Here is a 23101-nt window from a genome sequence, read left to right on the forward strand (position 1 = left end):
AAAAAACAAAACCACAAAAACAAAGCTTGGCGTGTGGGAAATAGAGTGCTTCAGTGGAATGAGTACTAAAGTCCTCCATTTACTGCACTGTGTCTCTCGACTTCATCCAATGTCCACCAAATTGTGAGGGGAGAGAAGCACATATCCAGATTGCAGCTGATAGTGACAGGAACTTATGCCTGCATCTGCTGTTATGCTGGTCTCTGAGATCTGCTTTGAGGAGAAGGGATCATAGGTCCATGAGGAAAGGCTCTGCTTAGCACTTCCGTTAGGTGAGGTTAGGGGGTCGCAGCCATCTACCCCTCCAGAAGGCGACAAACCCAAGGTAAGTCCGGGAGTCTGCGTGTGTAATGCCGCTCTCGCATAATCCCTCAGGTAGGTGCTTAGGTCTACGTCTGTGGCTAACTTAGTCTCCGAGGCAAAAGATCCATGGCCCAATGCTCTCAAGCAGTCTATCAGGTTATCGCCACTCCAAATATGATGCAGAGTTCGCAACTGGTGCAGAGGTCCCAACTGCGACCGGGCCCGGCCGGTCCAACCCTTAGGGAGCCCAACCTTCAGCACAACAAACTTTTTTATTTCAACAAACTTTTTTTTTCCAACTTTTATTTTGTTTTTCAGAATTTTTTTCAGTGGCTGCGCCCGCCCCTATCAATTTTAAATCAGAGCATTGCCACGGGTTACCATGGCATTGCTCTGAAACATTTTCTCATTTTGCTGCTGTGTGGGAAAGAAGGAGGCAGAAGCTGTCTGCATGAAATCAGCCAGTAACGCAGTTAAAGAAGCCTAGTGAGAGTGAGACTTTGAAGTGTAACTGAAAGTAAGTCAAGTGCATTGCCGAAGCTAACCAATTATGCTGCCTAAAATCTGGATGACACAACAGCTCCGTGGCTGTGAGATGGTGGACAACTCACTTGAGAGAAAAATAGCAGAGGGGAGTTAGAAAAAGTGACTGTAACTTGAATGAGTGGCCTTTGCAGTCAGTTGTTTGGTGCCAGCCCTAATGGCGCATGTCGCGTGCATTATTTGTGTATTTTCACCTGCTAGACCGGTATCATCATTGGCTGTTCAAATCATCCATTAGGATTTCAGTAGCTCTCATCCTACTGGCTGATTTGAATTTGAAGAATCAAATCAGCCAATAGGGATGCAAGGGACACCATATTTAATCGTGTACCTTAAATTCACTATTCAGTGTACGGCAGCGATCGTACAAAGAGGATCCTCTACGCTCCATGGTTCCAAGGTCGCCGGTCTTCATTTCCGCTGTCACCGGTCTTCCGCTGTCCTCTTGGTGAATGGGGTTTTTACTGTTAGGGGGAACTTATTTTTTTAAAGGTAAAAGAGCTGTTTAAACTAGGGCAATGCCCTACAAAATTACCTTTTAAGGGCTATTGGTAGTTTAGTATTAGATTGGGGGGGGGTTTATTTGGGGGGGCTTTTTTATTTTCATAGGGATTAGGTTTAATTTTTATATTTTTGATAATTTTGTTTATTATTTTATGTAATGTTAGACTTTTTATTTTTGTAACTTTAGCTTAATTTGAACTTATTTTATTTTTTAAGGATTGTTAGCTTTTTTATTTTAATTGTAATTTAGGATTATTTTAATTTATGTAATCGGGTTAATTTAGGGGGTTAGGTTAGGGGGCTTAGTGATTAGTTATTTGCGTTGTGGGATTTAGCGGTTTAGGAGTTAATAGATTTATTAGGTTAATTGCGATGTGGGTTAATGGCAGATTAGGGGTTAATAGTTTGAATAGATAGTTTGCGTTGTGGGGCATTGCGGATTATGGGTTAATAGATTTAATAGATAGTTTGCGTTGGGGGGCATTGCGGATTAGGGGTTAATTAATTTAATAGATAGTTTGCGTTGTGGGGGGATGGCGGTGTAGGGTTAATATACACGCTAAGGTGGCGCCAGGGGTTGGCTAATTCCTATTTGACAACCTTTCTTATTTCTTAGTATTAGTTTGTTTCTACTTCTTAGTGGAAGAAGTAGAAACGAACTAATACTAAGAAATAAGAAAGGTTGTCAAATAGGAATTAGCCAACCCCTGGCGCCACCTTAGCGTGTATATTGAATTGCATAAACCTGTGGGATTAGTTTAGTTAAAGGTGAGCAAAATTCCATATTGATCAGGACAAGTATTAAACTATTTTCTAGTGGTGTAGGGTTAATAACTTTGATACTTTGCGGTATGGGGGTTAGCGGGTTAGGGGTTAATACATTAGTTATTGCGGTGGGGGGTAGCGGTAAGGAGGTAGATATTGCGCATGCATTAGGTGTTTGATTTTATTCTAACAGCAAGCGATGGGTAAAATATACAGTGCCGAACTTGTATGCAGCGCCACATATGCAACTGAGTGTAGTGTAAGGTCGGGTTACCATAGTAAACTATTAATGTTTTAGAAATCCGGCATCGGGTGGAAGCGTTAACACAACACTAATTTATACCTACACGAAAAGAGTGACTGCTCACAAAGCGGAAACCTTTTCAATGGAAACCTAGTACTAAAATGGAGCCGTAAATTACTTTTAGCTGTCGGCCACTTCAGTAGTTTATGGCTCCATTTTTAATGGCTCAATGGAATCGAGCCCTAAATGTCTGACAAAGTGATCCATTTATAGATTATTATTATTTTTTTCCTGTGGATATTCATCAAGTGGAGTAATTATAAACTAGCAAAAAATGTTTGTATTATCATTTGTTATATTGGATGTATATATGTGTGTGGGTCATTATGTGTGTGTGTGGGGGGGTGCATTGTGTGTGTGGGGGGGCATTGTGTGTATATGTGTGTGTGTGTGTCATTGTGTGTGTATATGTGTGTGGGTCATTGTGAGTGTATATGTGTGTATGGGTCATTTGTATGTGTGTGTGTGTCATTGTGTGTGTATATGTGTGTGTGTGGGTCATTGTGTGGTGTGTATATGTGTTTGTATATGTGTGTGTGTGGGTCATTGTGTGTGTATATGTGTGTGGGTCATTTTGTGTGTATATGTGTGTGGAGGTCATTGTCTGTGTATATGTTTGTGTATGTGTGTGTGTTATGATTGACAAAAATGTTTTTTACAGTGTTAAATGTTGGGGGGTAAAAATTATATGTATTAAACTCACATTTTTTGGGGGGGTTGAGGGGGGGGTCTTTTTAGATTATTGCACCTGGGCCCTGTGGTTTCTAGTAATGCCTCTTGGAGCTAGTACATACAACTGATGGATACTGTGATGAGGCCTAACATGGCCATCACATGCTAACCTTTTTATAGATTAAGTAGAAAATTACAGCACTGGTTGCTTTAAGGAACTGAATATTTAGTTGGTTCCATAGATAAATTGATTATCTGTTTGGTGGGGTAGTGTTGCTCACCTTGAATGCTGGAAAGACTGGCTAGGTAATGCCCAACCCAAGTTACATTTTCAATTGAACTTTAGTCAGATGAAATAGAATTTTTGGATTTACAGATTATCAAACACTTTTGGTACTACATTGTATCATAAACAAGCTGAAATTCTTTTTAAGGGGCATCTTGCTGTCATGGGTCTGAGGAATGGGGTGAAACCCAGAAATGTCAAGACATAATAAATGTTATTTATTATGTGAAACACAGCGAGTGCCTTCCTTCAATTACTTTATGAGCTTTTGAAGAACACCCTAGCAGTTGTTATTTAAGTGCTAAACATACAACTAAAAGATATATATATATATATATATATATATATATATATATATATATATATATATATATATATATATACTGTATATATTCTAATAAAACTGAAACTGTTTTAAAAAGGCCTCCAAACAATATGTAGAAGTCTTAAATATGTAGAAGTAAAACTTTAAGGGAGCAATGAATCTGTGCAATAAGCAAACTATGGTACAGTTCAGCAGTGGCAATTTTATTGCATGCTATAGGTGTTTACAAAATCCCTCATACAAGCCTTTTATTGAGAAAACAATCCATATTACAATAGTAACAACTTCTCTCTTAGGGTCCAATGATGTAAAGGTCTCTGGGATGCCGAGATTATTTAATAATGTTGCCAGTACTTCTATTTCCCTGGTGGAATGATCTAAAGCCATTTTTTAACCCTGAAAATACGGTGTCTCGCTACTAGGCGTATACTGCATTTTTTATGGAAAGGAAAAGCACATGCATATGGAAATAGAGGCAATTGTAAGATACTATATGCAGCATAATGTGATTTGTTTTTGATGCGCCCCCTGCTCACTTCTAACTTAGCTCTATCCAGCAAAGTTTCCGTATCCAGTGAGCTGTATTACTTTCTATAGTAGACATCTGTCCACTCGCAGAAACTGCCCATTGTTGAAGATAATTCCACAAGGGCAGCCCCTGTAAGGGCCAGTGAGAAAAAACATATCTGATCCAACAAAGTTTTGATCATTGGGCCCATAATCGTGCAGCAGTGAGCATGAGATTGATCACAGTTCTACAGGTCTTTATTTGAAATTTTTCTTTATTCCCTGCTTAGTTACATTGTGTGTGCACGTAAAACCTTCCCAAAATCAAAAAATATAACCATAGTTAATTCATACAGTATGAGATTTATTCTGTTTAGAAATAGTATGCTAAGGCACTACACATGAATGAAAGTTATTGAAATTTAAAATAAATTTTTCATTGAAATGTTAAAAGGATGAAACAAAGCTACTTACAATAGAAGTAAAATGTAAAGTACCCGAACCAGTAAATATTGTCTATTAAACATTTGAAATTTTTAACAATAAATAACCTATGAGGAAACGTTTCTAAAGACACTCAAAGATGTTTTATTCACTTGTATTGAGACACTTTTCATACAGCTGTCTGTATAAAAAAAAGGAAAATACAACCAAGTGCTTTGGACTTGAATGTTGATCCTTTTTGCAGAATTCAAATGATCCCTACAGGCAACCAACAACTGCTAGATCTTTGGAATGTGCTCTTTGAACTGTACAAAAGCCTTCAGCCTTCCATGTATGGCTGCAAACAAAAACTGCCAAGTGTAATTATTTCTGAGATTAAATGTTATGGAAGTGTTGCATCATTTTTTAAAGTGGCTAAACAAAAAAGTAAAACACAGTCACAATGTTTCTAAATTACTTGAATAAACCCATTTTATTCAACATATTTCTCACTAGAGACAACATTGCAGAAAATGTTATATATATATATATAAAACTTTTATTTTTTAGCAAGTTACACAGGCTTTGTAGATTTAATAAAATTATTTTTACTGTGTTGGTTCCTGTCCAGGTATAAGATTCACCTATGTGTGGAAAAATATTTTAGTCACAATTAAAACTTTGTATTAATAAGTTCTGTATTATCAATAGCAGTGAGAAATTATTAACATTTAGCTGATAGACAAACATAATATATAATACAGTTTAAAGGTGTATGCCTTGGTTTGGACATTTTATTCTAAGAGTTGGGAAAGCTGAAGATAAATACAATTCATGATATAAATGTTTTTTGAGTTTTTTTTGGAGTGTTTTTTTCAAAGCAAAAATAAATAAATAAATAAATAAATAAAAAGCAAAGTCAGATGTGGAAAGCAACTGGAGTAAGAAAAAGATAAAATCTACCAAAGGTGTATGGGGAACTGTATGAGAATCTGTAAATATAGAAGCAACATCAGCTCAGCGCAAAATATAGTCAGAGCTGCTTAGAAGATTTTATAATTGGCATAATTAACTTTGCAGATTATCAGAAATTGAAAGGGCTATATCCTCTTTATTAGCACTCTCACAAATGCAAAAACATCTAAAAGTATTTGTAGCATTAAATTCATCAACGAATGAATCTTCCTAGAAGATATCATATAAAACAATCTTATACAAACTGCATCAGTTTTTTGTATTTTTTTTTTTTAAATCTATAGATTGATTGGAGTAAACAGAAATCTGGTGACCAATAAGCAAGATATACCAGTGCATACAACTAGGAATAATAACAAGATAATCACTGTTGGATTGAAAACTTGAAAATGACAATTATTCTGGAACAGTTTTAGGGCTCCATGTACTAAGCAGTCAGCGAGCTACCCGCAACAAATCTTGCGTCAAAACTCGCAAACTGATATGTACAAAGCCGTCAATTATGTTAAAACTCGCATCTTTAAAATTGCGAGCGTACTTATCCGCCAAACCTCGCTACCTCTCCATTTTTTACTGTAATTAGACACATTTGACCACCAACTCGCCAAAAACGAATGTACTAAAAAATCTATTTGTCCGCTCGCGTCAATCTCCGCCCCCACCTCGTTATTTTTGCCTCGCCACCTTTTAGGTGGCGGGCAAGGTACAAAACAATAGGAAAGTCACTCTAGACGCCAGTCTAGACAATCTAGACATATATAAAAGGCAGTAATATCAGCATTGTACTTACATTGTTCATTTCCTAGAAAAATTTGTCTGTTTGACACGACATCCAAACAAATAATCATAAGAGTCAATAATCATGTCAATCAAAACGACGTTTTGCTGATGAGAAAAGTGAGGATTCTTGGATTTTGAAGCGGTTTCAGATCCAGATGAAGCCATATCGAATTTGTAAATAAAGATCACATAAAAGAGCGCTCTGTAATTACTCTCCAAAAATTTTGGAACAATAATAAAGTTGTTTAGAAAAGTTGTACATTTATAGGAGCAAAATTCTATTCCCGCGACTACTATGACGTTCATGACACCTTACATGTCACGTGTTAACAATTGGCCAGACAATTCAACTGAAAGTTAAGTACATCAGCTTAGTCGCGGCGAGCGAGGCGTCAAATTTATCAATATTCCGCCACTGCTCACGGCGGGCTAGACGTGTCTATTTATTGTGGGATTATTAGTACATAGCAACAGCGGACACCATTTCTCCCGCGGCGAGTAACGGCGAGTTTAGCCGCGTCTAAAATGACGGATGAATTGACGGCTTAGTACATGGAGCTCTTAAAGATTTTATTTAGACTACTCACACACAAGAGTTTTGTGACTAAGAGAAAAGAGACTTAAGATATTTAAATTATGCTGATTAATGGCTCCATCATTTTAACATAATTATTATTATTATTATTATTATCATTTATTTGTATAGCATTGCCAAATTCCATAGCGCTGTGTACAGTGATAGGGGTATACAATAACAAAGATTTGTGATAAAATACAAAAACATAACAAAACTAAACAAATCTAGTACAGGAGGAAGAGAGCTCACAGTCTATAGGTTTAGGGTGCAGAGAAATAAGGTTGGGGTAGTTTGCTACATTGGTTGTATTTGCAGCAGTGAGTCAGGCAGTTCATATACATGTATTAGTTTGGTTCAGATGCAGGATGGAGGAGATATGGTAAACCTCTCTGAATAGGTGAGTTTTCAAGGAGCGTCTGAAGCTATACAAGTTTGGAGACAGTCTAATGGAGAGGGGGTTAGAGAATTCCAGAGGACAGAAGCAGCACGTGCGAAGTCTTGGAGGCGGGAGTGGGATGTAGAGATAAAAGGAGTGTAGAGACGTAGGTCAGAGGTTGATCAAAGAAGACGGGATGGGGAATATTTCACGATGCGAGAGGAAATATAGTTGGGAATTAGACTGTTGAGTGTTTTGTAGGTTAGGGTTAATATTTAAATTGTATTCTGGAGTGTATTGGGAGCCAGTGTAGAGACTGGCAGAGCGGAGCAGTTGATGTAGATTGTCGACTTAGGTGGATGAGACTAGCAGAAGCATTCATAATAGATTGGAGGGAGGAGAGGTGGTGTTTTAGGAAGGCCATTTAGGAGTAGATTGCAATAATCAATGAGTGACAAAATGAGGGAATGAATAAGTATTTTTGTACTTTTTTGAGTAAGGAAGGTACGAATTCTGGAAATGTTGCGTAGGTGTGACCAGCAGGATTTGGTTAAGCGCTTGTATATGTTGGTTGAATGTGAATTCTGAGTCTAGTGTGACCCCAAGACAGCAGACCTGGGGTGAGGTGTTGAGTATAGAGTCTCCAACCATCAAAGAAATGTCAGGTGTTGGATGTCTCGAAGAGTGGGGGGGATAAGAAGCAGCTCAGTTTTGGACAGATTGAGTTGGAGGTAGTGTAAAGACATCCAAGAGAAAATTGCAGAGAGGCAGTCAGGAACCTGATTGCGTAAAGAAGGAGAGATATCAGGAGAGGAAAGATAGATTTGGGTATCATCAGCATATAAGTGGTACTGGAATCCAAATGAGGCTATAAGTTTTCCAAGGCAGGATGTATAAAGAGAGAAAAGCAAGGGGCCCAAGACAGAGCCTTGTGGTACCCCAAATTAGAGGCATAGGATCACAAGCTATGTTGTTAAAGCAAACTGAAAATGAACAGTTTGACAGATATGATGCAAACCAGGAGAGGGCTGTGTCTCGGATGCCAAATTTATGTAGTATTTTTAGAAGGAGAGGATGGTCAACTGTGTCAAAACCTGTGGACAGGTCAAGAAGAATTAGTAATGAGTAATGGCCTTTTGCTTTAGCTTATAACAGGTAATTTATTACTTAGCAAGAGCGGATTCTGTTGAGTGTTTAGGGAGGAAACCAGATTGTAGTGGATCAAGTAAGGAGTTAGTTGTGAGAAATTGAGTTAGCCGAATATAGACTAGTCATTCCAATAATTTTGAAGCAAAGGGAAGTAAGGAGACCGGTCGATAGTTAGAAGGCATGGAGGGGTCAAGCGAGGGCTTTTTTACGATTGGAATGATTGAAGCATGCTTGAATGTGTCAGGAAATGTGCCAGCGGTGAGAGATTGGTTAAAGAGATGAGTTAGGGTAGGCGTTAGTGAAGCAGAGAGAGAGGGAATAAGTCATGAAGGAATAGAGTCAAGTGGGCAGGTTGTGAGATGAGCCAAGGATAGGAGTGCAGAGACTTCTTCCTCTGTTACAGGAGGGAAGAAGCATATATTTTTGTTAATACAAGGGGTGAGTAGGATTGCTGGGTTTGAGGGGTGTGAGGTGCAGATCTCTTTTCTAATGGTGTCAATTTTATTTTTTAAGTGATCAGCAATAATTTGAGCAGTGAGGTTGGTAGTGGGCAGGGGGTCAGGCGGACGTAGAAGGTTAAAGGTTGAGAACAGTTTTCTGTGGTTGGATGCGTGAGATGACACAAGGGAGGAGAAATAGACTTGTTTGGCTAGGCTGAGCGCAGAGTTGTAGAACTTAAGGGTGAATTTATAATGTTGGAAATCAGCACAGGTGCGTGATTTCCTACACTGCCGTTCAGCAGCCCGTGAGCATGGCTGAAGATATCTGGTCTGTTTAGTGTGCCACGGTTGCCGTTGAGTGATTAATGTACGTCGAAGAGTGGATAGTGCAGTTTTGTCAAGTGTTGATTTTAGTGCCAAATTATACTGTAGAGTCACGAGGTTTGGACAAGAGAGGGATGAAATGTCAGAGAGCAGAGGACTCAGTTGAGTGGAAAAGTCTGTGAGATAGAAGTTTAAAGGCAGCAGGCAAGTTAGGCTTATCAAGGGGTATGTTGAAGTCCCCTAAGATTAAAGAAGGGCATTACAAGAGAGAAAATGTGTAAGCCAGGCTTCAAATTGGTCCAGAAATCGTGATGCTGGGCCAGGGGGGGCAATAGATAACTGCAACATAAAGAGCTATAGGGGAGAAAAGTTGGATATCGTGAACTTCAAAAGATGAGAAGGGTAGAGAGGGGGTGAAGGAATGCAGTGAAAGGTACGGTGTGGAGACAGGAGAATTCCTCCTCCTCCTCCTTGTTTGTCTCCAGGCCTGGGAGTGTGACTGAAGTGCAGGCCGCCATAGGACAGAGAGGCTACAGCAGTTGTGTTAGAGGAGGAAAGCCAAGTTTCAGTGAGGGCTAACAGGTTAAGTGAACGTGAAATAAATAGGTTGTGAATAGATGTAAGCTTATTGCATACCGAGTGTGCATTGCAAAGTGCACACAATAATTGGGGCGTACTAATAGAGGTGCAGTTAATGAGGTTTAGAGGGTTACATGGGCAAGGTGTATGAGGTGTCATTTGGGGTAGTGATCTGAGGAAAGCAGAGGGTCGACCTGGGTTAGGTGAGACATCCCCAGCTACAAGAAGAAGAAAGATGGTGAGTGAAAGGAGATGAGAATGTGTCTTATGTGAGTGTTTAAGTTTAGGATCAGTGAAGCATGGCTGGCTGAGGGATGTGAGATAGGAATAGAGTTAATGTGTGTTATAGAGGGGGAAGGTAGAAGAGAAGGAGAAATATGAATGTTCTGAGTTCTGTTTGTGAATAGAAGAGCTGTGACTTTAAGGAGAAGGGAGGAAAATGTTAATGCAGACATTAGAAAGTGTAGCACGTTTGCAGTTATCTGTGGGAATTTGAAAAGTACTTATCTCTGTTGTCCACTCCTTTGTCTAACTCCGTTGTTATAACTCTCTCTACATTTATGAACTAGCACACTTGAGAACTGCACACATGTAATACTGCACTGATCTAAAAAGCTAAGCTTGATTGTAACAAGCTGGGGATATTCAATTAAAAAGGTAATAACAGTCACATGATCCTAATTAGCAAAGGTCATAAATTAGAGCTGGATCAAACAAGGCATAAGCAAACATTGCAGATGGCACCTTTCTTATCAAACTGAAAGACAGAGAAAAGAAAGCTTTTTTTTTAAGGTAATATAGACATACCAGAGATAGATAAAGATTTGTAGGGGGAATAAGCAGTTATAATATGTGATGCAGGGTTAAAATGGAGTCCTTATGCACATTCATAATACAACATTCTAGTTTTTGCCTGATGTATAAGTTATCCAGACAGAGCACAATTAGTGAAAAAAAGAACATAACCACAGATAGATGTAGCTCAAAAATTTCAAAACAGAGAGGCATGCAAAACAGCTGCAAGAAAAACTTAGCCAGATATTTGTCCAACAGAACTGATAAAGGACACAATTAATTATTTCTTCCATCTCATTAGAGAACATCAGCAATACTAGATATTTAATGGCATGATGAAGATGCATTGAAGAGCAATAAAATAAAGGGCATCTATGTCAAGCTTTTCCCCAACATTAAATATGGAGCACGACCACCAACACTAACAAAATTCTGCAACAAGCAATTCATTGTTAAAGGAACCCTCTTATTGCAAATACATATTTTCCTATAGATTATTATTATTTTCGGTTATTTGTAGAGCGCCAACAGATAGACAAATGACTTATGTAGAATTTATTTTAGGAGGTCACTGTTTGTTTTAAAACAGCCCCTCTTTGGGCTCGATTTATCAAGCTGTTCACCCCCTTATGACTGCAGGTTCTCACAAGAGAGCCTGCAGTCAGTATTTATCAAGCAGCGGTCATCAGACCGCTGCTTCCCTAACCTCTTCTCCACCCCTTAGGTGGTAAATTTCTTGTACGACCGGGGAGAATGACAGCTCCTGCGTGATTGGCTGTGCGCAGGCAGGGGGCGGGATTGCAAAGTTGTGCTCACATGCAATCTTAAATTCTTGCAGTGGATTGCTGTCCGCCAGAGGCAAGTTGGGGCAGACAGGGGCAAATTTGTATGCCACTGTCTGCCCCAGCTTTTTAAATTGAGCCCTTCCTTTTTTTATTTAAATACATGCGGTAATGAAATTGATTGACATCATTTTGACTGCATAGTGTGTCCAGTCAGGCACAAAATTGCCTTACACTACCTTTATTCTTAGTACTGAGACACATGTTATGCAGGTTGACCAGTAGGTGGTGCTGCTCTGTTTATTTCACATTCAGTATTGCCACAAAATCATTTCAGCACCATTTTTATTTTTCAGTTTGCATAACTTCATCATAAAACAAGTGTCTTTTACCACAGCACCATTTATTTCCCATATTGAAATATAAAATATAAAATATTAAAATATTAATAATAATTATTAAAACTTTTAAACATACTGTAAGTATATATAAATATAAATATATATATATATATATATATATATATATATATATATATATACACACAAGTAAACAAAAGACTTGCGCTCGCTGGATTTTTCAAACGCCAATTTTACTGTGACCGTGTTATAACGTTTCGGGGATAATGTATCCCCTTCCTCAGACACATGTGTTACAAAGTGAATTACATTTATAGCAAACAAATAGTAACCCCACCCCCCAATTAGACCAGAAAAACCGCCAAACAACAGTTGTCATGGCAACCATTGAGTCCTAACAACAACAAAAAAATAGTGATAAGCTTAAAACGTCTGAGCCATAATCAGTGTGAACTATACAATATTATTATTAGTGACTCTTAAATTAAGGGAGAGGGCTGAAGGAGCATAGAAGCAGAGTAAGGAGGACAGCACAGTTCTATAGGCACGAAAAATCATTATGCCGATGAGCCCGCCCACTTACGGATCCACCCGAAAACATAAGACCAAACCGGACCGTGCAGTATATATCTTATATACACATTGAGATAAATAGGCTCACAAGTAACAACTTCATTAAAGTGAACATACTGATCTGTGTAAATTGCTACACCTTATAATAATCTATCCGCACAAAAAACATGCCCTGAGAGTAACCAGGAAGTTCAAGCCAAATTGTGGAAAACAACCAATCAGAGCGCCACAATTGCGGTCACATATAACTATTACATCTGTTTACTGTAGAACGTAGTTAGGACTCAACAAATGGATTAACAGTTAAACAGTTCAAGCCAAATTGTGGAAAACAGCCAATCAGAGCGCCACAATTGCGGTCACATATAACTATTACATCTGTTTACTGTAGAACGTAGTTAGGACTCAACAAATGGATTAACAGTTAAACACCATACAAATACACCATAACTCACCATAGTGATGGTAATGATCCATCAGTGCATGCAGCACACGCCGCAACTGTAATTTGACAATGGAGAAACCACCTACTGGATGTGATTGGTGGACCAGAGCCCTTCTACTAAAAAACCTTAACGGGCATAAAACTGGGAAGAGAGGGAAAAAAAGCTAAATTATTGCTAGTTATGCAAATGCAACCCGACAGTGCAAGCTCAATGCGTGGCAAGAGGTTGCCATAGAAACACCCAAACAACGTTAAACGTTTAACGTTTAACCCGTGTCATAGCCCATAACTAACAGGCTACTAGAGGCAAGCTTGAACAACCTTGGGAGCATCCCCAACAAGTACACCATAAATAAAATTGCCCAAACTTAGAACACATTATCCTCTCTAGTTGGGGCAGTCGAACATTGTATATATTGGATCAAGTAACATGTCTGAGACTCAATGCTGAGGAAACAGTTGGTGTAAACAGAACGCAATTGCTAATGTAAACAGGATTATGGAACTTATTAATTCCTATGTTAACATAGCATACAGGACAGAACTAATTTAACTAGTAGGTGTCAACTTGAGTATTGCACAAAGTGATTACACGCCAATGTTAGATCCATCTAGACGTGGACTCCCATTAAGTGAATAAGGTCATGAACTCTCATCAGTGGGTTTGGTTGTGGACTCTCATCAGTGCACTCAGAGGAAGCAGTGCCAATCGAACATTGTATTCAAACCCTGGGGTTGTAAAGTGTTCAAGCAGTAAATCCACTTGGCTTCAACCTGAAGAAGGAGTTTGCTGCGATCACCACCTCGCCTAGGTGGAGGGACGTGGTCTACGAGGATAAACCGTAGATATTGTAATCCATGTCCTTTATCAAGGAAATGTCTGGCAACAGGTTGCTCACTTGATCAAGGAAATGTCTGGCAACAGGTTGCTCACTTGATCCATTCTTCAGAGCAAACCTGATGGCAGACCAATGGTTGGCAAAGCGTATCCTTGCATTGTCGATGGTTTTGCCCACGTAGAAAATCCCACAGCTACAGTTCAACAAGTACACTACGAAAGTAGTGGTGCAGGTGAGAAAGTGTCAGATCTGGAACCTCTTATTATGATGTGGGTGTCCAAATGATGATCCCTGAATCATTTCACTACAAGTTGTGCACCCAAAGCACCTATAGCATCCAAGTTTCTTATTTTTTGTAAGCCAAGTGTCATGTTGGTAGCTGTGGATAGGGTCAGTAATCACTAATAAGTCCTTCAGACTCCCATCTCATTTGTAACCAACCCTTGGGTTAAGCCAATTCTTGAATGGCAGTGACGGATCACTATATATTGTGTATATATATATACACGTGATGAACTACTCTGGTTATAGTGAAGAGATTAAGAGCCAATTGAGTGATGTCCAAACTTACCAACCCCTTACCAAAGATCCTGTGGGTAGTTTCCTTCAAATCATTGATCAGCTTATCAAAAAGGTCCTAGAGGAAATGTGGATTGATACCGAAACTTCAAAGTTCCTAAGGATAGAACATCCAGCGTGTCCAATTTTGTACACGCTGCCAAAGATCCACAAAGATCCCATCAAGCCCCCTGGTAGACCGATCAATAGTTTCGGCCAGAAGCTCTAAAACTTCAAGGCTCACCATTTATGTCGACTATTTCCTACAGCCACTGGTGAGAAACATGAGGTCCTACTTGAGAGACTCGTCACATCTAATTGAAGAACTGCATACTGTCAACATTGAAGAATCACATCTACTTGTGACAGCTGATGTAAACAGCTTATACACAATTATCCCGCATGAAACTGGGAAATTGTGTGTACAAGCAGCTTTAGACAGATATCCGTATATCGGACCCCCACTAGAGTATCTGTTTGAACTACTAGACCTCAGTCTCCGGCTAAACTATTTTCGCTTTGAAGGAAAGCATTACCATTAAATCTTTGTGATGGCCATGGGGTCAAATGTGGCCCCCTCACTGGCAAATCTGTATATGGAACACTATGAGAACAATATCATGCGGATATATGACAAGTCAGAAGTCCTTTTCTACAGACGTTATATTGACGACCTCCTCATCATTTGGAGGGGGTCCTCAAAACTTTTGGAAGAGTGGTTCATGCAACTCAATACCTTGGACCACCCTGTGAAATTCAAAATGAGCTACAACATCACATCCATTAAATTCTTGGATTTGAAGATCTTGAAGCTGGGTGATGGTAGGTTATCTACATCACTCTACAGGAAACCAACTGATCGAAACTCGCTGTTACATGCGACAAGCAATCACCCACCTGCCCTACTAAAAGCCATCCCAAAAGCACAGATGTTCTGTGCCATTCGTAACAATAGCGAACAGGAAGAGAGAAAAAAACAACTTTTGGAGATGGAACAAAGGTTTATACAGAGGGGCTATAACCCATGCCTGGTCAAACGCAGCATAATTGATGCAGAAGTTGATGTCATCCAACATACTAAAGGTAAAAAAGAAGAAGAACCACGGATGACTTTCTCCACCACGTATAGTCCTGCGACAAGAAATTTGGGCCAGACACTGAAACAGCACTGGCACCTAATACAGAGTGATCTGTTACTGCCATTCAATAATTGGCTTAACCCAAGGGTTGGTTACAAACGAGGTAGGAGTCTGAAGGACTTATTAGTGATTTTTGACCCTAGCCACAGCTACCAACATGACACTTGGCTTACAAAAAAGAAGAAACTTGGATGTTATAGGTGCTTTGGGTGCACAACTTGTAGTGCAATGATTCGGGGATCATCATTTGGACACCCACATCATAATAAGAGGTTCCAGATCTGACACTTTCTCACCTGCACCACTACTTTCATAGTGTACTTGTTGAACTGTAGCTGTGGGATTTTCTACGTGGGCAAAACCATCGACGATGCAAGGACACGCTTTGCCAACCATCGGTCTGCCATCAGGTTTGCTCTGAAGAATGGATCAAGTGAGCAACCTGTCACCAGACATTTCCTTGAAAAAGGACATGGATTACAAGATCTACGGTTTATCCTCATAGACCACGTCCCTCTACCTAGGCGAGGTGGTGATCGCAGCAAACTCCTTCTTCAGGTTGAAGCCAAGTGGATTTACCGCTTGAACACTTTACAACCCCAGGGTTTGAATACAATGTTCGATTGGCACTGCTTCCTCTAAGTGCACTGATGAGAGTCCACGACCAAACCAACTGATGAGAGTTCATGACCTAATTCACTTAATGGGAGTCCACGTCTAGATGGATCTAACATTCGCCAGTGTCTCTGTTCCCAAAGGCTTCTTCCTTTCTTTTCTTTTCTTCTCTTTTCTTTTCTTTTTCTTTTTTTCCTCTCTCTCTGTAAAGCTTATTACTTTGCCACTTTGCTTCCCCATACCTATCTATGATGGTCTCTCTCCTGTGTTGAAGATAGAGTTACTATCTTGTTGGTACCAGTGCTACACTGCATTTGCAATTTTTGAGTTTCAATTACTATGACGTGGTAGATTGGCGTGTAATCACTTTGTGTAATACTCAAGTTGACACCTACTAGTTAAATTAGTTCTGTCCTGTATGCTATGTTAACATAGGCATTAATAAGTTCCATAATCCTGTCTACATTAGCAATGGCGTTCTGTTTACACCCACTGTTTCCTCAGCATTGATCCAATATATACAATGTTCGACTGCCCCAACTAGAGAGGATTATGTGTTTTAAGTTTGGGCAATTTTATTTATGGTGTACTTGTTGGGGATGCTCCCAAGGTTGTTCACGCTTGCCTCTAGTAGCCTGTTAGTTATGGGCTATGACACGGGTTAAACGTTGTTTGGGTGTTTCTATGGCAACACAATCCAGCTCACATATGAATAATTTCGAAAAATTTCGGAGTTGTAACAACATTGATTGGTGCGTAGGCTTTGGTAATAATTTAGCTTTTTTTCTCTCTTCCCAGTTTTATGCCCGTTAAGGTTTTTTAGTAGAGGGGTTCGTTTACCAGTGCAGCACGCAATACAGGACTATTGTTTTGAAGGTGTCCATGGTGAATGCTGCTTGAGTGTATGACATCCTGGAGGGTTGGGCTCTGGTCCACCAATCACATCCAGTAGGTGGTTTCTCCAGTGTCAAAGTACAGTTGCGGCGTGTGCTGCATGCACTGATGGATCATCACCATCACTATGGTGAGTTATGGTGTATTTGTATGGTGTTTAACCGTTAATCTATTTGTTGAGTCCTAACTAGGTTCTACAGTAAACAGATGTAATAGTTATATGTGACCGCAATTGCGGCACACTGATTGGCTGTTTTCCACAATTTGGCTTGAACTTCCTGGTTACTCTCAGGGCAGGTTTTTTGTGCGGATAGATTATTATAAGGTGTTGCAGTTTACACACATCAGTATGCTCACTTTATTGAAGTTGTTACTTGTGAGCCTATTTATCTCAATGTGTATATAAGATATATACTGCACAGTCCGGTTTGGTCTTATGTTTTCGGGTGGACCCGTAAGTGGGCGGGTTCATCGGCATAATGATTTTTTGTGCCTATAGAACTGTGCTGTCCTCCTTACTCTGCTTCTATGCTCCTTCAGCCCTCTCCCTTAATTTAAGAGTCACTAATAATAATATTGTATAGTTCACACTGATTATGGCTCAGACGTTTTAAGCTTATCACTGTTTTTTTGTTGTTGTTAGGACTCAGTGGTTACCATGACAACTGCTGTTTGGTGGTTTTTCTGGTCTAATTGGGGGGTGGGGTTACTATTTGTTTGCTATAAATGTAATTCACTTTGTAACACATGTGTCTGAGGAAGGGGATACATTATCCCCGAAACGTTACTACACGGTCACAGTAAAATTGGCATTTGAAAAATCAAGCGAGTGCAAGTCTTTTGTTTACTTGTATATCATACTTCACTAGCACCCTGGTAGTTGAACTTAAGTGAGAGTGCACTCCTTTGCTATTTTATATATATATATATATGTATATATATTATTGTTTGTATTGTTTGTTGTATTATTTAGATGTTATTTACAGTATGTATAGTTTGTAATAATTATTATTAATATTTTATATTTTAATAACGCGCATTATGGTTAGCAATTCTTTATGTGCGCTAACTCGACAGTGCATTAGACCTAAAGCGTAAATTGTGAAGAGCGCTACACATATGTTACATTCCTATGTTATTCACATAGAATTTTTTTTTTAATTTTTATTATGAAATATATATTGCTATATATATTTTTATATATATATATATATATATATATATATATATATATATATATATACAGGGAGTGCAGAATTATTAGGCAAATGAGTATTTTGACCACATCATCCTCTTTATGCATGTTGTCTTACTCCAAGCTGTATAGGCTCGAAAGCCTACTACCAATTAAGCATATTAGGTGATGTGCATCTCTGTAATGAGAAGGGGTGTGGTCTAATGACATCAACACCCTATATCAGGTGTGCATAATTATTAGGCAACTTCCTTTCCTTTGGCAAAATGGGTCAAAAGAAGGACTTGACAGGCTCAGAAAAGTCAAAAATAGTGAGATATCTTGCAGAGGGATGCAGCACTCTTAAAATTGCAAAGCTTCTGAAGCGTGATCATCGAACAATCAAGCGTTTCATTCAAAATAGTCAACAGGGTCGCAAGAAGCGTGTGGAAAAACCAAGGCGCAAAATAACTGCCCATGAACTGAGAAAAGTCAAGCGTGCAGCTGCCAAGATGCCACTTGCCACCAGTTTGGCCATATTTCAGAGCTGCAACATCACTGGAGTGCCCAAAAGCACAAGGTGTGCAATACTCAGAGACATGGCCAAGGTAAGAAAGGCTGAAAGACGACCACCACTGAACAAGACACACAAGCTGAAACGTCAAGACTGGGCCAAGAAATATCTCAAGACTGATTTTTCTAAGGTTTTATGGACTGATGAAATGAGAGTGAGTCTTGATGGGCCAGATGGATGGGCCTGTGGCTGGATTGGTAAAGGGCAGAGAGCTCCTGTCCGACTCAGAAGCCAGCAAGGTGGAGGTGGAGTACTGGTTTGGGCTGGTATCATCAAAGATGAGCTTGTGGGGCCTTTTCGGGTTGAGGATGGAGTCAAGCTCAACTCCCAGTCCTACTGCCAGTTTCTGGAAGACACCTTCTTCAAGCAGTGGTACAGGAAGAAGTCTGCATCCTTCAAGAAAAACATGATTTTCATGCAGGACAATGCTCCATCACACGCATCCAAGTACTCCACAGCGTGGCTGGCAAGAAAGGGTATAAAAGAAGAAAATCTAATGACATGGCCTCCTTGTTCACCTGATCTGAACCCCATTGAGAACCTGTGGTCCATCATCAAATGTGAGATTTACAAGGAGGGAAAACAGTACACCTCTCTGAACAGTGTCTGGGAGGCTGTGGTTGCTGCTGCAAGCAATGTTGATGGTGAACAGATCAAAACACTGACAGAATCCATGGATGGCAGGCTTTTGAGTGTCCTTGCAAAGAAAGGTGGCTATATTGGTCACTGATTTGTTTTTGTTTTGTTTTTGAATGTCAGAAATGTATATTTGTGAATGTTGAGATGTTATATTGGTTTCACTGGTAAAAATAAATAATTGAAATGGGTATATATTTGTTTTTTGTTAAGTTGCCTAATAATTATGCACACACAGATATCCCCCTAAAATAGCTATAACTAAAAACAAACTAAAAACTACTTCCAAAAATATTCAGCTTTGATATTAATGAGTTTTTTGGGTTCATTGAGAACATGGTTGTTGTTCAATAATAAAATGAATCCTCAAAAATACAACTTGCCTAATAATTCTGCACTCCCTGTATATATATATATATATATATATATTTATATATATATATATATATATATATATATATATATATATAGGAATAGATATACAGGTATAGGTATATACAGATACATATAGAAATATATATTTACAATAAAAATGACATTGTTCTGTAAGTGAAGAACATTGAAATTCATAACTCCTGTCGGGTTAACACGCAAGCGATCGTTGTTAGGTTTTTCTTCTGTGCTCTCCGTTTACTTTTATTTGGAGAATATTATAACATGATGACAAAATGCGCAAAAAGCTTACTTCTAGCAAAATTTTCTTCAAGCAAAATAATTTCCGTTTGGAGCAACTGTTTACTACTGGCATCTAGCTGAACACATCAGATGAACCAATGAGAAGAGGCATATATGTGCAGCTACCAATCAGCAGCTATCTCCAAGTAGTTCATTGCTTCTCCTGAGCCTATCGATGTACAGTATGTGTTTCAATAAAGGATACCAAGAATACAAAGTAAATATGATAACAGAAGTACATTGAAAAGTTGTATTAAATCGCATGCTCTATCTGAAAATGTAATTTTGACTGAATCTTTAACAGCAGCCTATAATTCCATTTGAATGATCACAATCACCTCTCTTCAATGTGCAAACAATTAATATATTATCTAAAACTGTTACCTCTCTACCCTATGCTTTAAATAGAGACAATCTAATGTGGCCAGGGCAAAGTCATATTAACTAGGAAAGCTTCAGCACAATAATACATTTTGGCTACAGTTGCTCTAAATTAATATTTATCAAAGCGGTATTCTCGCATCAATCTGCCATCTATAATATTAAATATTTTTACTGTTTGTAGTTACAGAGATATGAAATGGTTTGAAAAGTTCCATCACTCTGGCAGCTATCACTGGAATGTTGTTTAGAAAATATGCCCAGCTTTTCTGTACTGTAGAGGGACTTCTCTCTTGAGCCACGTGACTCACCGATTTGTAGCATACATAAATATGCACTGAGAACTATAAATATGCACTGAGAATTATATAATTATATATAGGTATAAGAATATATAGATATACATAGGAATATTTATTAAAATACTTAGAGCATATTCCATTTTGTGACTGACATTGGAATGTAAAATATGTACAGAACATATATATATATATATATATATATATATATATATATACAGTATATATATATATATATATATATATGTGTGTATATATATATATATATATATATATACTGTATATATATATATATATCTATATATATCTATATATACATATAAAACAAACACGCACACACACACACACACATATATACATATTATTTGTGAACTGTATTATTATTATTAGTGTCTAGATCATATATATTTATGTTAGAGTCTATTTGCATAAAGTATTTCAAATATTCACTGGGCAAAACAATACTCCTTAACTATTTATAAATATTAGTGCGGTGAAATAACCTGTTATGAGGATAGCTGTTTAGAGATATTTAACAAAGAAGGGTGGCATCCCCTTTATATTACCAATAAGTGGCCTTATTTACTTAACTATCCAACTGCACAATCCTTCGAATATCAAGGTTACAGGTTCAGGTCCCAGCAGAGGTAACTCATCATTTACTCCTGAGAATGAGAAGCTGAATGGTAAAAACAGTAATTATTGATCAGTTTGTGATAAATAGTTTTGCTCACTTCACTATGTTAAAATGCGTACAAAGTACTTTGTGAAAGAAACAATATACCAGTGACATAGTATTAAACCAATGTTATTACATATTTTACTAGATTTTTTGTATGTTAGTGCTTGTCTCAAGAAATGTTGTATACTCTTTGTAGTGCATTGGGTTATGTAAAATCAGTGCTAATGTATTCAATGTTTCAACATTTTTACTTTATACATAAAGTCTTCTCTTCAATTAAACAATAGTTGCTTGTTGATTAACAAGTAACGAAGACATTCAGGATTAAGATCTTAATAAGAAAACAATAAAGAACCTTCAAATTAAGAATTGGTGGAGAGAGTTATTTACATTACAGTCTGTTACAAGTCTAAAAAGACAAGTGTAATTAAAAGTGGACATAAAGTAATTTGTAAAACAAAGGTTAAAACATTTCATTATCCCTCTAATGGAAGGAATAATAAAAACAACGAATAGTATTATCAACCATATTAATATACGAGGCATTCAAACTGTTGTATGTCCTTGTGATGAAATATATGGAGGTTCATGACAAGGAAGGTCACCGTTGTTTGTACAGCATTTGATTCAGACAATATAATAATGCTTCATATGATATTAAAAAAAAGCTATAATAAAGTATCAGGACATAAAATTGATACAAAACCATTTCATTTGAAGTGTTTAATTGCAAAGCATTATGAAACAGAAGCTTTAGAAGTAAACATAATACTGTGTTTTCATGCTAGATACCGAGATTCTTTTTAAAATGAATGTTATGATTTATAATTACATAGAAGATACACATGTTAAGACATGAACTTAAGCTTAGGAATCATCATTGTGTATTATGATAAAGTCTGGGCTCTAATTAAACAAACAATTTTGGAAGCCCATGACAACAGTTAAAAAAAAAACTTCTCTGTAATTTGCCTACCATTACAATTGTGCTGTTAATTGTGGGTGGTTCCCATGGGAATGGACAGCTTTGAGATTTATAAGGTATAGATAAATAAAAAAAAAACTTGCTAAATAATTTTGCTGTGGAGTACCCCAGCAATATTCTAGAGCTGCTGCTGGTGATTCATGAGCCATATATATAATTAATGATTTAAGATGTTTCTGTATTTTTTGCCTATTAAAATAAAAAAGTCTTTAATAATACTTATATCTTGACAACAGTACAGTGTCAATTTTTGAATGTATATCCTCTTTTCTATAAAACATATAAAGCATCTTTCTTCCTACTTCCCGTCAAATTTCATCAGTCATTCAATTAGAAAACACAATAGCTACTCCCAAACTCAATCCTACCACATACATTAGACATCAGTAGTCAAGTATCAGACACATTGAACCACTACAGGTATAAGGCTTTATGAGTAAGATTTCAGGTATCAAGAGTCAGATATCAGATGGATTCAGGCAACAGACATCAAAACTTTGGCATCAGACATCAGGATTTAATCATCAAATGTCAGGAGTCAGGCATCAGTTGTCAGAAGTCAAGCATGATGAGTCAGGCAACAGGTGTCAGACATCAGGAGTCAGGAATCAAGATGCAGGTCTTAAGAGTCTGGTATCATAAACCAGTAATCAGGAATCAGGAGTTAGACATTAGGAGTCAGGAGTCAAACATTATTGATCAAATATTTGACAGTGTAGAGAGAAATCATGCATTTTTAAGCCTTATATTGCAATGTAGGTGTCTCTCTTTCTTACCCAGTATCCTGCACAGTGAGATAAACATACCATTGCACGCTCTTAATAAATTCAATGCCTGTGCTTGGTCCTTTTTAACAATATCAAC

The sequence above is a fragment of the Bombina bombina genome, chromosome 6, assembly GCF_027579735.1.
Source record: "Bombina bombina isolate aBomBom1 chromosome 6, aBomBom1.pri, whole genome shotgun sequence".
NCBI lineage: Eukaryota > Metazoa > Chordata > Amphibia > Anura > Bombinatoridae > Bombina > Bombina bombina.